This window comes from Callorhinus ursinus, unplaced genomic scaffold, assembly GCF_003265705.2.
Source record: "Callorhinus ursinus isolate GAN/ISIS: 27379988/994484 unplaced genomic scaffold, GSC_fseal_2.0 scaffold10, whole genome shotgun sequence".
Lineage (NCBI taxonomy): Eukaryota > Metazoa > Chordata > Mammalia > Carnivora > Otariidae > Callorhinus > Callorhinus ursinus.
This window is the reverse complement of record NW_027397072.1, coordinates 81977904-81987478: the sequence shown is the minus strand read 5'-3', so window position 1 is coordinate 81987478 and position 9575 is coordinate 81977904. Positions and strand designations below refer to the sequence as shown.

The 9575-nt window shown below is 43.8% G+C and overlaps 1 protein-coding gene across 1 annotated transcript in view; it reads left to right on the top strand.

Moving 5' to 3' along the window:
- Positions 1 to 9575, top strand: part of LOC112821706 (large ribosomal subunit protein eL19-like) — a 475653-nt gene that overhangs the window by 138983 nt on the left and 327095 nt on the right. The gene's annotated exons all lie outside the window — the stretch shown is intronic.

Sequence of the window (9575 nt, the reverse complement as noted above, 5' to 3'; positions counted from 1 at the left end):
CCGACGCGCCGCGCACCTGCCCGAGCCCGCGGGCGACGCGGGGCCGCGCTCCCCTCTCGCCAGCGCCGCGCGCCCGGACCCCCCACCCCCGGAACCAGCCAGCTCTGGGCGGAATCGCGCAAGGTGGCCGGAGCTGTCCCCGCCCCGGAGGCAGCGTCGGGCGTCCCTCCAGCGAAGGGGCCGGCGCGACCCACGCGTCGCGCCCTTTCCCCCGCAGGCTCCTACGAGGGGACGCGGGGTGTGCTGGGCACGCGGGGAGGCGCCGCCGGCTCGGGGTCGGGAAGGGAAGCTGGGCCCCGCGGGGGTGGGGGAGCTACCGGCCGGGCCCGGGAGCTGCGGAGGCCGGGACACACTGTGGAGCTCTGTGGAGGGTACAGAAAGTTGAGAAAAGCCTCGTTTTGTTCCCCTTCTTAGGGTTATCAAATCGCGTACTGTACGGGGCATTGTGTCTGCGTGCTTAAACTGCCCGTGCGGGACTCAGTGTTCCCACGCTCCCACGGAATCCTTTCCTCTCTCCACCTTGTCCTGGTCTCGCTCCCTACGTGTACCCCCGTCGCTTCCCCTTTTCTCTCCCTGCCCCCGGTCACGAAAAAGAAAAACATCTCTCTCTCTCTCTCTCTGTTTTTCAGGCTTAGAGGTGCACACGTCCGAGAGCAACAGAAATATAATTATTTCGTGAAAAGCCAGTGATTTGCCTAGCTCAGATTGACTTGCTCCGCTAATTACAGGACGGGTTGTGGTAAGGAAAGGAAAGGGAGCGGGAATCTCCTTCTGGATCTGAAAGGGCTTCCAGTGCCAACAGCTCCCCCCACCCCACCCCACCCCACCCCCGCATTCGGAGCGCAGCCTTCTTACAAGGGAGTCTTACACTTCACTGGTTGCAGTCTTCTTGGCCCAACATCTTTATCACCAGAAAATGAAACGAACGTAAAAGCAGAGTAGTCGTCACTCAAATAATTGAAACAATTTTCCCTTCTATATTTAGGAAATAAAATCCTTCTCTTTTTTCAAATTTTTTAAACATGACTGCTACTATTAAGCGCTCGCGTTTCAAAATTTCAAACAGATTTCTTTTTTCAAAGTTCTGACGTAGGAAATCCATGAGGTGTCAGTAGAGGACAGAAGGAAAAAAAAAAAGAAAGAAAAAGAAAACACTTGCCACCTGAATAGGTGCATATAAGGAACCGTCATCTTCAGACTTTGAATGTAATGCAGGGACAAGTCCAGAATAAAATGAAAGGATTCTAGGAAGAGACAGAGTACTTCAGTCAATATTTGATAAAGCATTAGATTTAAAATACAACAAAACTGAATGTACAGATGTCCTATCTTCTTAAAAGAATCATTGAGCCATCCAAAAATCTGCTTCCCTACCTAAATTCACAGCAAATCTTCATTAAAGGTATGTGCTTCAGGGACGCGTGGGTGGCTCAGTTGGTTAAGCGACTGCCTTTGGCTCAGGTCATGATCCCGGGGTCCTGGGATTGAGTCCCACATCGGGCTCCCTGCTCCTTGGGAAGCCTTCTTCTTCCTCTCCTTCTGCCTGCCACTCCCCTGCTTGTGCTCTCTCTGTCTGTCAAACAAATAAAAAAAATCCTAAAAAAATAAAAATAAAAAAAAGGTATGTGCTTCGTATTCCCCTAAAGGAACAGCAAATAATAACTTTATAAAATTGTGTAGCTCTACATAGGAAGCTCCATGCAAGGCACTTTATCTGTATTTTTGGTCAATTATCACAAAGCCCCAAAGAGGGGTGGGGGGAGTAAGGTAGTGGGAGTGAAATGGGTACAAAAAATTGTACCCATTTTTTCAGCGAAGAGTTGTAGATGCAGAGATGTTTAAAAACAAACAAGCAAACAGATGTGTCCAAGTTTACAAGTCAAATAAGAGTCTAGAAGGAATTTAAATCAGCTTATCCATGCTAACACTGGTTTCAGCCCACCCTCTGGTTGGGGACCAGTTTCCCATAAATGGCAGGCTATTTTCTCAAGTGCTTTTAAATATAACAGTGGAGGATAATTTAGGGATTGTCCCAAAAAATGCCATAGCAGAATAAAGTTTTATTTGCAGTAAGCAAATCAGGCCAGTTCTACAAGTTTGGTGAAATAATAGTAGGGCAAGGGCACATTCAGACAATAATTTCTAGGAGTTTGAGTCACATAATGCTTTTAAGAATTATTATGCATCAGGGGTGTCTGGGTGGCACAGTTGGGTGGGCATCTGACTCTTGGTTTCAGCTTGGGTGGTGATCTCAGAGTCTTGAGATTGAGCCCTGTATCAGGCTCAGTGCAGAGTCAGCTTTAGGTTCTCCTTGTCCCTCCCCCTAAGTGCGCTTGCACTCTCTCTCTCTCTCCCTCCATCTCTGAAATAAATAAATCTTAAAAATATATATTTTTTTAAGATTTTATTTATTTTTTGACAGAGAGACAGCAAGAGAGGGAACACAAGCGGGGGAGTGGGAGAGGGAGAAGGAGTCTTCCTGCTGAGCAGGGAGCCCGATGCGGGGCTCAATCCCAGGACCCTGGGATCATGACCTGAGCTGAAGGCAGATGCTTAACCGACTGAGCCACCCAGGCGCCCCTAAAAAAATGTTTATAAAAAGGAAGATTGTGCATCATAAACAAGAAGATGAATGACAAATCTACATTTCTCGGATCTTACTGCCCAGAATAACTATAGAAATTATAGACTGTAGTATCACTTTACTTTTATAAATCTATGTTATTGTAGTTAAAGATCAGCAACTTTTTCTTACATTTAGAAAAGTGTTCTTTAGTATAAATGGAAGATGAAGGACTTAGTTTTAAAAACAATCTTCTCATCTTTCCCCTAAAGCAAATAAGAAAGAATTAAGCTACACCCCCATTCTGACGAGGACTTGGCTGAGCCATTTTTCAAAGGGCCCTATGACTAGGAGCTCACCCCCTGAAAGTGGTAACACCACCTATTACTGTACCCCTGAAGTGACTGAAGACAAGATCATGTCTCTATAAGGTTAAAATCCTTCAGTGACTTTTTAGTGCCATTTGGAAAGATTAAAATCCTACAGTGACTTACCTGATTTGACCTCTCCCTTTCACTCCCACTACCTTACTCCCCCCACCCCCATTACCAATGCTTTATGAACTCTGACCAAAATTCCAGGCTTCCTTTTGCCTCAGGACCTTTGCACATTCTGTTCTTTCTCCTCTCTGCCTTTCACCTTGTTAATTCCACCTAGGTAACTGACTCAAGGGTGTCTTACCTGACACCTGCCTTCCTGTTTTATGCCCTCTGATATCTGTCCATACTTTTCGATCTTAGCATTTAATCATTTTACTTTTCCCACACTAGACTGAAAGCTCTGTGAAGGTAAGGATGATTGATTTGATTCACTTGTTTACCCTTAGTTCCTAGCACAGTGCCTAGAATAAATACCGCTTAGTATGTATTGTATGGACGTCAGCTCTCCTGTCTTAGGGATATGGGCCGTAGGCCTTTCCCATGGTTGAATCAGTGGCAGGACAGACAGGAACAGTTCCACAGGAAATGTTTCCCTCCAACGATCCCTGGTTCGTATTTTAGGATCTCACATCTCCTTTTTTTCTTTCTACCCAAATGCTTTGAAAATCCAATCACATGACAGGATTTCTAAATATGTTCATACATTATAATTACTTGATTTGAGACTGACCTTCACATAGGAGCACAGATGTGCTTACGAGGATCTTATGAACCCTCTCAGAGAAACTGGCGAATCTTTTGTTCTCTGCCCTCTGATCTGAAGCGGTCTCTTGGAATATTAGTGTATGTAATGGAATAACGCCTGCATCATGCAGTCACCAAGCTGGGCAATACCACTGGCATCACTAACACTCAGAAAGGACTTTGGAATTTAGCTTTAGAGAAAATGCACCTTAAAAAAATAAAAATGTGAGCTCTGCCCAGAAGATCAGGACCATCACCTAGCGCAGGGCTGTTCTTCAGTCTCCGCCTCCTGCCCTGGAAAGCTCTGGAGGATCTGGGATTTAACTTGGTGGCTTGCCACACAGAACTTGGAGCTTCGCGAGGTTCTTAAGTGTTGGGCCCCCCAGGAACTTCTGTGTGAAGGAGCAGGCTGGGATTCCCATACCCTAGCAGACAACTCCAGGAGGTTGTGTATCACCCTGATTTTTCAGAGGTAGAGGGGAGGCTGACCAAGAAGAGAGGAGGTGATGTGTCCATAGCCGGCAGTAGCTCCCCTGCACCACATCGTGGCGCCCGTCTCCTCCCCAAGTGCAGCAGCTCCTGGGGATCCAGTCCGCTGTGCGTGCTCGCTCCAGAGAGGGAGCAGTGAGGGGCTCCCCTGGGAGGTACTACAGAGTCCGTCGTACTAGAAAAGACTTAGAACTGACATTTCGCACTATTTGTTTTCTACATATATTTTTTAAAGATCTTATTTATTTATTTGACAGAGAGAGACACAGGGAGAGAGGGAACACGAGCAGGGGGAGTGGGAGAGGGAGAAGCAGGCTTCCCGCAGAGCAGGGAGCCCGATGCGGGGTTCCATCCCAGGACCCTGGGATCATGACCTGAGCCGAGGGCAGATGCTTAATGACTGAGCCACCCAGGTGCCCCTATTTTCTACATATTTTTATAATATTCATATTTTAACTTCTCCTTTGCAATCTACATTGTACAACTACTGACCCTTAATTTTGTAGTGATATTTCAAGTCAAAACCTTTGCCTTTAAAAAGTCAGCACTCGTAGTATCGTCTTGATAATTATTATATATGAAAGTCTTAAAGTCTAAACTAGTTTCATTTTTGTTTGTTTTTAAAGACAATCCTCAGCAAAAATCTGGAGCCATCCTTTCAAAGAGCTGCACTAACAAGGATCACGCAGTGGTGTGAATGTTTTATTATGTGCATGGAATTAAATGCTTTTCTCTCTTTTTAGCCAGAGATACTTGTTTCATTTCAGGGGAGAAATGTTTTGCTCTCTGAAAAGCTACTTTCTGCAAAGTGAAGGTTAATAAACAAGAGTGGTCCTTTTAATATGGGAATGTCCTGGTACATTTAAAAATAAGATTCTGTCTCCAGATATTCAACCACTAAGCTTTTCAGAGCCTCAGTTTTCCTGTGTGAAAGAAAAGACTTGGAATAATGAACTTTATGTTTATTTCTAAAAGGCTTAAATAAAATCTAGGATTTGAATCCCACACATTTTTGTAAAAGAGACACACATCTACATCCTGTGTCACTTTCCTCAGGCCCTGTCACTTCAGGTGTGGATGAGAGGCTCCCTCTCCTCTAAGCTCTGCCGTGTTATGTCTCAATTCTGATATGCAGTGCTCTCAGAAGGAAAAAGACAACCTCCCAGGAACTTCTGAATAGTATCCCATTATTACACATAAGGCACAGTCATTCACCAATTCAACAAATATTTATGAAGTGAGCCTGTGCAGTTGCTAACCACCTGCTACTAAAAGTCTCTTTGTACCTTTGAGGGCCCAATAAATAAGAGAACTTCAGGGAATTGTAGGGGAGGGAAAATCATTTTCCTTCTACCCTTCTGAGTTTTTAGCTGAGACCCCTCCAATAAAAGGTTAACATGAGAAAAACAGAAGCTTATTAACATGTGTGCTTCATGCAAACATGGGAGCTATCCAGGGAAAAATGAGTATCTCTCCAGGGTAGCGTAGAACTCAGAATGAACCACCGTCTTTGTAGAAAAGGGTGTGTGTTGTGGGGGGGGGAAGATTGTTAAGAAAAATGAATGGGCCTTTACAGTAATAGATGGGAGATGACAGTTCATGACACAGTTTTTCTGGTGTCAACTTCTAGTCTCCTTTTCCATGACAAGTCAATCTTTCCTGGTTGATGAAACTCCTGGGAAGATGTACAACAGCCAACTTCCTTTTGGAGAATCTGTCTTTAGGCAGATAAAGGGAGTTTGAAGAAAGCCTCTCCCTGCATCTGCTGTTTTTCAAACATCCACAGCTCAAAATAATCAATATACCCAAGTGGCATATTTGGGGGTAGCATATTCATTCTGCTACTCTTCAGGATCATGGCAAAAATGCTTCTAGAAATGGCTGAAAATGAGGAATACCCTTGCAAATGTATATTTTCATTAGTATTCTAGAGTGTAATCAACAGCTTACCATACCGGAAATAGAAATCTGACCAAACCCCAAACCTGGAAATAAAGGAAGCAGAGTATAAAACACAAATCTTCACCCAACTGTCTTCATCCACTTCCTACTGCTCTTTGATCTGAAGTAATTCCTTAAAGCTTTTTGATTTTAATTTATCTCTCCAAAGGTCACTGTAAAGGCATGCTTGTGCAGATCTTATTTATTAAGCTGCATCCAATGTGAACTCTGGTCCAGACTGTTCAGAGCACCATTTCTCTGGATTCCCAATGCTTCCCCAAGGCAAAACCAAGTGTGTATGCCTCTGAATCTCCATTCTCCCTTCTACAGTTCTCTTTATCAGCCTTTAGAACTTGAAAACATCTTAAGGAGACAACATTAGTTTAAAATTCAATGTGTGCTACGTTATGCCCTGCCTATCTTTGACCTATGTTTTATTCATCCATCCATTCATTTGTACAACCAAACCTCAAGAATTTAACTGAGACTCTATGTGGTAAGCATTCATTGCAGCAGGAAATAGAGATAGACCATATGACTCTTGTCCTTGAGAACTATAGTTCTCATGATAGAATCAATGGAGTATCCATAGCTAACATTTACTGATCACATGCCTTGAGAGAGGCTCTTTCTCAAAGACTGTATCTATCATCTTATTAAATACTCTTGACACCTTAAAATTATAGATATTATTAGTAGAACCCATCTCACAAGTGAGGAAACTATAGACAGAAGAGTTATGTAACTTGCCCAAGGTCACCCAGCTAGTGAAGTTTTAAATACAGATAATTTGACCCTAGAGGCTATACTAGACACTGTGCTACAGAACAGTGATGATGGTGATAATGGTGGTGTTGATTGTAATGGTGATGATGGTGGTGCTGATTGTGGTGAGGATGATGGTGGTGATCATGGTGGATGGTGGTGATGATCATGATGAGGGTGATGAGGGTGATGAAGGACAGTGATGATGATGATGGTGGTGGTGATGGTGATATTAATTATGATGTCAACATGAATATAGAGCTTTCAGCATGTTTTTTTTTTTTTACTTGTACCCAACCGTCCTATGTGTCGAGTATTATCTCCCCACCCCCATTTAGACATAGGAAATGTGAGACTCCACAAAATTTTTAAAAAGTTGATCAAAAGCTATTCGTCCTCTAAGTGACAGAGCTGAAATGAGAACAGAAATTCTTTCCACTCTTGTAGGCTGTGAGTAAATACCCATTGAGTGCCTCAAATGGGATAGAAGCCACAAAAGAAACAAATATCAAAGGTTATGGAATTCAGAAGTGAGGATCCAGGAAGAAATAGGGGCCTTAGCACCGAGGGCTCTGGAGGCCCTGACAAGGACATTGACATTTACACTAAGATGGGAAATCTTTGAAAAGTTCGAACAGAAATAAATGAGACGATCTAACTTTTGTTTTAATGGGATTCCTCCAGTTCTTGCCTTGAGAATGGAGTTTAGGGGAGCAAGGACAAAAGCAGAGATGCAAGTTAGGAAGAGATGATGCTAGTTTGCATCCGCATAGGGGCAGTAGCGATGGGAAGAAGTGGTTGGATTCTGAGTATATTTGAATTATGGATGTATTTTGAAGGTAGAATGAACACTATTACCTGAAAGATCAGACTTGGAGGGTAGGAGAAAAAGAAGAATCTAGGTTAACTGTAAGCTATCTTCTCTGAGCCACTGGGAAAATGGAGTTGCCTTAAAAAAAGTTCTGGATTTTGGGCGCCTGGGTAGCTCAGTCCGTTAAGCGTCTGCCTTCGGCTCAGGTCATGATCCCAGGGTCCTGGGATGGGGCCCCACATCGGGCTCCCTACTCAGCAGGGAGTCTGCTTCTCCCTCTCCCTCTGCCCACCCCCCCCATGCTTCCTTTCTCACTCTGCTCTCTTTCTCTCTCAAATAAATAAATAAAGTCTTTTAGAAAAGGGAAAAAAAAGAAAATTCTGGGTTTTCTGTTTTTGTTTGTTTGTTTGTTTGTTTTAACACAGACAAGGAAGGTTGTGGAGGAGCTGGTTTAGAGGGTGTTTATCAGGAACTTTGGAAATGGTAAGCTTAGGGTGCTTATCAGACCTCCAAGTGGAAATGTCAAAAAGAGTTGAATATTCAGATTTAGGATTTAGGGGAGAAGCTCAGAGTGGATATATTAATCTGTGAGTCATCAGCTAATAGATTGGTGTATTAATTAGGGCAATACTGATGCTATTACAGAAAAACACAACCCCTAGGTGACTGGAGCTGAAACTCAAACCCAAAACCTTACTCTTCAAATTCATAGAAATTTCTCATTCCGTTAAAGTCCAATCCACAGTGGGGAATATGAAAATCTCAGGGGAAGGGTTCACACAGTCATTAAGGGACATAGGCTGATTGAGGCTTGCCGATTGGTACCATCACCCCACTGGTCAAGAAGAAGAAGAAATGATGTCCATGGGAAATTTTTGAGGAGTACAGATCACTTCATTAGCAAGAAAGAGACCAGTGGTCATAATTAGATGTGAGAACTTAGAAATATAATCTCTGGCTGGGCAGTTTTTTTCCCAAGCCACAACAGTCACTGAGGAAGGGGAGCACGAGTCTTTGCCAGTTAGCTGGGCACTGAGACTAGCTAAGGAGGGAGTGTAGAGGGAGAAGAGAGAGGTCCAGGGACTGAGCCATGGGACGTGCTGACACTTGGAGGTTGTAGAGCTGAGGAAGAACCAGTAAACAAAGATTGGGAATCCACATTGAGAAAATAAGAGGAAACTCAGCTGAGCACATCTCCTGGAAGCCAAACGAAGAGAGTATTTCAGGGACGGAAGCATGAGTAACAATATCTAATTCCAGGATGGGCTGAGTAACATGAGGATGAAGACAGGGCTTTTGATTTAGAAACACAGAGGTTTGGGGACCTGGGGAAGAACAATTTTTTGTAAAGCACTGCATGTTAAATCCTGACAGGTTGAAGAAGGGAGTCGAGGGGAGGGATTGGAGACAGTGAGTCCCAACCTCTATTACAAGGATTTTACTGTATGGGGAAGGAAATAAATAGGACAATAGCCAGAGGGAAACAGGGGGTCAAAGGAAGAAAAATTTGTAAAGGCTGGAGAACTAACAGCATATTTGCCTAGTGATGACCATGATCCAATGCAAAGGGGGAAAAAATGACTTAAAGAGAAACAAACAAACAAAATTCGCTGAAGCACTGTCCAGTTAGATGAGAGGGATGGTGTCCAGCGTGCAGGTGGAAGGACCGGGCTCGTCTGGGAGCAAGGCCAGTTTATCCACAGCAGCAGGAAAGAAGGGCGCAGACAGGTCAGTGAGCATTTGTGATGACAGCAGCTTAATGGGTTCTGATCTCAACGCTTCGATTCTTCAGTGAGAGTGAGGTTAGGGAGAGTGGCATTGGAGGTCAGAGGAGAAAATTAAAATAGAAAATATTCGTTCTATTTTCTATATATTCGTTCTC